The sequence below is a fragment of the Lactuca virosa genome, chromosome 7 (genome assembly GCF_052849685.1).
Source record: "Lactuca virosa cultivar CGN04683 chromosome 7, Lactuca_virosa_CGN04683_v6, whole genome shotgun sequence".
In the NCBI taxonomy this organism is placed as follows: domain Eukaryota; kingdom Viridiplantae; phylum Streptophyta; class Magnoliopsida; order Asterales; family Asteraceae; genus Lactuca; species Lactuca virosa.
This window is the reverse complement of record NC_136432.1, coordinates 278,501,993-278,507,767: the sequence shown is the minus strand read 5'-3', so window position 1 is coordinate 278,507,767 and position 5,775 is coordinate 278,501,993. Positions and strand designations below refer to the sequence as shown.

Sequence of the window (5,775 nt, the reverse complement as noted above, 5' to 3'; positions counted from 1 at the left end):
AGCCGGACACTCAAAAAGATCACAAACGAAACCTCTCACAATCTCTTTCACTCAACCTCTCTCTATTAAAATCTCTCCCAAATCTCTCCCGAATCTCTCCCAAATCTCTCTCAAAAGTTCCTTTAAATTTTTGTAATCATTCGGGCCATCCCGACCCTTAACTGGGTCAAAAACCACTTGAAACGGTGTAAAAACGGGTAAAATAGGCTTAAGGACCCAAAACTGAAGCTTCAGGACCGAAGTCCCTGTCATAAAGGAAGACGACACACATTTGTCTGTCGTAACCTTACGACGCGCGTGTTGATGACACGCAATGAGTATCAAGGAAGCCCCTGTCATAAAAGAAGACGACATGCATTTTTGCGTGTCATAATGTTTCCGGTTTTTCGACTACGACTTTGTTTTAGGCCCGTCTTTCATCATTTTAACGCGGGATTTTCCCCAAAAACTTTATTTTTACAGTTAGAACTCTATGAGGCCATCTGTTTATGTTTAGCTCTCTGCATCTTTTCTTCAACACTGTTAACCCTATCCCTAGTTCCTTTGCTGCCATGATTATCGGCATCTCAAAGTACTTCTCTATCTCTTCAAACTCCAATGGTCTCAATCTCTTTGCCATCTTCCGGCCACCATGATCAGTGGTGGCAGCACTAGAACTACATGTAGCCTCACCACCAGATTTACAGTCTTCACTGAAACTAACCAATGGTAAATTACCATCCTCCCAACAATCCCATAAGCTTATGTCTTCAAGGGGATCAAAATCGTGAAACTCATTTCTAGAAATGATGTTTTGATCTTTGTTAAGTACTGTGGAAACGTTTTGATCGAGCACTTCATGCAATTTTTCCGACAAATCGTAATCTTGATGGTCGAGCATGTCACCACTACAAAAATCCAAAAAAAAAAACTCAACATAATCAAATCCAACACGATGAAAGACTCTTTTTGATCCCTACAAATCCAAACCATGTTTTGATCAATGTCGACAAAATCACTTTTCTGTGCGAAAGATGGTGTAATGAGTGACGTTTATATATACCTGAAAAGATCTTGATGATCAAAGTACTGAAACCAATCGAGGTCATCTATGGGGTTTTGATGATGTGCAGGTGGATCCATTTGTGAGGGAGAAGTTAAAAGTCATGGTAAGAATGTGATGATTTATATAAGTGAAGTGGGAGAAGTAATTAATAGCAAATTGTTGGCAATGCAACAAAACAAGTTAAGCACTTCTGAAAAATTGATAAATGATTTCGGTAACACTCGCGGAATATAAACTAGTGAAAATTACAAACGAAATTGAATATATATAGTCTATGATGTTATGGTTATTGTGTATCTAACAAATGAAGAGAAAATGAATATATATATATTCTTTGAGCCGTAACCTTCTTCTTCAATTCACACACATATACGTATCTGTTGCTGCAAATGATGACTTGTGTGCATCATGCATTTAATGCATCACATGCCTACTGCATATTCTTGACTTTGAAGCTACGTATCAGTTTCCAATTTCCCCAGTAGCACACTTTTCATTAGAAAATACTCCAAGTCTTTACACATGAACCAGTTAGAAAGTACTCCAAGTCTTCACACATGAACCAATTAGAAAGTACTCCAAGTCTTCACACATGCAAATTATGACTTGTGTGTCGCTATAGGTATGTCGTTGGCTCTTGTTAAAAACCTATAGCGATAACAAGTCATCGTAATAGATTAAACCTGTGGTGACGACGAATGCCCTTGCAATCTTAATGATATACGACTAGTTTACGCCAAGCGACTATAAAAGAACTGGTCGGACTTATAATGCAAATTTCGTCAAAATTTGTTGAAACATTCGTAATGATGGAACACGCTAACTATAAAATATTCATAGTGGTAATACCAAGGATAAAACAAGGAGTATAAAAGCACACATAGAATACTCTATCATCCTAAAACAATAAACTCCTTTTAAATTGACTCAGCTCAAGTTACAATAAGAAATTTCCAAGGTCGTCATGTGACATCAGGCGGGTTGTTCCTCACCATAATCAATTTCTTGTACTACGAGAAGTTTTCCACATCTTTTTCCAAACTCTTGAAGTCCCAGTCAAAATGCAAATTTCGGGACGAAATTCCCTCTAACGGGGGGATGATGTGACAACCGTCAAATTTCGGTCAAGTCAAAGTCAAACAAAGTCAACAAGTCAAACCGGTCAACTCCATTAACCCTTGTATGTTAGGGTTTACATTATACAATTCGCTATTTCAATGAGAAAACATCATTTGAAAAATTCATGTGTTTGATTTTCCTTAGCCTTAACAGTGCTAAACAACGAACCAAAGCGATAAAACACTATTGCACAATCATCGGGATTGTGTAAGACACTAAATCATGGCTTAACGGGGTTTATGGACCTTTCGTTGCGAAGCCGGACACTCAAAAAGATCACAAACGAAACCTCTCACAATCTCTTTCACTCAACCTCTCTCTATTAAAATCTCTCCCAAATCTCTCCCGAATCTCTCCCAAATCTCTCTCAAAAGTTCCTTTAAATTTTTGTAATCATTCGGGCCATCCCGACCCTTAACTGGGTCAAAAACCACTTGAAACGGTGTAAAAACGGGTAAAATAGGCTTAAGGACCCAAAACTGAAGCTTCAGGACCGAAGTCCCTGTCATAAAGGAAGACGACACACATTTGTCTGTCGTAACCTTACGACGCGCGTGTTGATGACACGCAATGAGTATCAAGGATGCCCCTGTCATAAAAGAAGACGACATGTATTTTTGCGTGTCATAATGTTTCCGGTTTTTCGACTACAACTTTGTTTTAGGCCCTTTTTCATCATTTTAACGCGGGATTTTCACCAAAAACTTTATTTTTACAGTTAGAACTCTATATTTCAGTAATCCCCACGTTTTTAGGGCCATTCATACCAATAATTAGTGGGGGAGGTGCTTGAGGTGGAAAGATGACTTTACTTTACTTTATGTCACATGCCACCACTCACACCCACTACATGGCCAATTCTTTCCCACTACATGACCAGCTCTTACCCACTACATGACCAACTCATACCCACTACATGACCAGCCCCACTCCTTGTCTAAGTATAAAAACCCATCCCCTCTCTTCATACTTCTTTCATTCTCTCATTTTCCTCCAAGGATCACACTCTAAATTCTCTCACCATTCTCTCTCAATTCCAAGACTTCCAAGGCTGATTATCAAGCTTTTTTCCACTCTTGGTAAGTATAATTCATTCTTCTTATGATTATTACACATCCTTCTACTCAAAATCATAATAATATTACACAAACATCGTCACCTTCATGTTAGGTTCTCGATTCGTCAAGGCATCTTCTAAGTGTTCTTGGGTTGAACACTTCTCTTCTCCAACATCCATCCTCTAATAACACATAAGGTGAGTTCATACCCCTATATTTTCATGTTTTTCTTAAGTTTTAAGGGGGGGAATACAAGTTAAAACACCAAAAACACAACTAAACTCATTTAACAGTCTTCAACAGAAACGTTTAACTCCATTCACAGACTGTTTTGGTCAACTTAAACATTTTAGTTTTCAAAACTGTTTTAGAAGCATATAGTTCAGGTTCATACCTTTAAAATGACTACTTTCACATCACCATATGATGTTTCTACGATTTATGGTGATTTTTACAAAACTGTCTATCATTTCAGAAACAAAACCGGACCAGTCTGTGAATATGAATATTTTCACACAAGTTGGAGATCACTAAAAATCATGAGAAAATTTATGAACAAACTAGACACACTTTATAAACTCTCAGAATTTGCGGTTTTTGATTTAGACCTTTGATGATTTTTCTATAAATTTTCTAAGAACAGTAACAGAAACGTTATTACTAGAAAAATACCATCAATTTCATTTACGCCTTGTAACTCGTTGAGCAAGGTGTATATCATTATGTAATCATATATTATTACATTATATGTCATTTTGTCTTGGTAATTAGACATACATCAGAAAACAAATGGATTTTTACCTTCACAAGTATGGTAAATAATTAATTTTTATAAACAAAGTTTACATCCGTTATACACAAACATTTGGTAAACTATGACAATTATAGTTTATGAACACTACTACTACCCTTGTTGTGATAAACTATAATAGGTATAGTTTATGATACATTTACATAACAAACTATAATTTGTATTAATACTCTATTCTCGTTTAGCAGTTCCTAAACCAAAACTATTAATTATATTAGGTTCTACGCCATTTTGACCCGAACCGTCTATCGTACGACACACACATTTCGTTTTGGGACTAATGTGAGTAATCTACCCCATACTTTATAATTTTCAATACTTTTGGGGTGTATCATGTGGTTCTAATATGTTCCAACTTCATTTTATTGTTTTATCACAATTGAGACATTGTTGGGACATTTATACGTGAGTCATTAATTGTATAACTATTGTTTGTTTACGCTACATGTACTTGTAGTGCATTATCATTTTTAGTCTAATCTCCATGACTATGCCCGTATTCTTGAGGTACGTTATGGACAATAATAGCGCTATTGGGTTGACCACCCCGCCTTGGGACGCTAAGGTGATTGATCGCACGTGGTTGAGTGTGTATGATGATTAGATGCTCCATCCTATATATATTTATATATATATATATATATATATATATATATAGGATATATATATATATATATATATATCCTATATATATATATATATATATATATATATATATATATATAGGGTGAGGACTTATTGTTGTTGTTATCATTTGTTAATCAATTTTTGATTTATAAACCGTTATCTCAAATACAATTGTTTGCCGACTTCAAAAGAAAACAAATTTCAAATTATAAATGTTTCAACTTCACAAATTTTCTCTACGAAAATTAGATTACTCACCAACTCTCGTAGTTGACCTGTTTTTACCCATGATGCAGATTTGAAGAATGAAGTTGGTGAAAAATAGGTTGTGCCTTAGAAATCCACAAGACTATTTAAATTTGATGTATTAAATGTTGTTCGTATTTGGATTTGTATTTGTATGTTGTGGATCTTGTTTGCATACTTAGTACTTAATTGAATCTAATCATATTATAACATAGTTGTCATGAGACTTTGAACAATATATCACGCCTTGATCGATTCCGACAAGGATCGGGGTGTGACAGATTGGTATCAGAGCCCTTGACTATAGGGAATTAGGTTAATTGCCTTGACCTAGTCTATAGCCTCTAGGGTCCTCTCGTATGCTAGTTTATAAAATGCACACACAACTGCATGCAATTCACACTTAGAAAATCCTAGGAATACCTTTATGTGTTAATTGCTCCCTTAAGTGCATACGTATTACTCCTGACACTTATATGTGTGCATACACTGGTGAATATTCTCCTCTTTCTCTGAAAATCACACACATATTCAAGTGGTTTAAAAAAAATGTATATACATATATATTCCTTAGAGCTCATAGGAAATTCAAAGTCATCCACTCTAGTTGGGTAGGATCATAGTAATGGACGCGTAGTAACTGGAAGGGGGAGGTGCCGGTAGCCCGAAAGTCCTGACTAGGCAAGCATTCGTATACATCCCAATCAACTAAGGGACCAGTTTGCTTACCTGGGGACCAAAGGCGAGAGTTCCCAAACCTATAGGCCAAAGCGCGTCATTCACATTACTTTTGAGCCATCAAAATACCCGACCTTATCAAACGTATCCAAAAGGATACACTCCAAAATGGCCAACTCATTGGACTATTA

The 5,775-nt window shown here is 36.1% G+C and overlaps 1 long non-coding RNA gene across 1 annotated transcript; it reads left to right on the top strand.

Annotated features, from left to right (window-relative positions):
* The first annotated feature begins 3,157 nt into the window (after positions 1-3,157).
* Positions 3,158-5,097, top strand: LOC145123748 (uncharacterized). Its single transcript, XR_013715280.1, has 4 exons — positions 3,158-3,243; positions 3,335-3,419; positions 4,252-4,315; positions 4,957-5,097. It is a non-coding gene; the product is annotated as an uncharacterized LOC145123748 (long non-coding RNA).
* Positions 5,098-5,775: the final 678 nt, after the last annotated feature.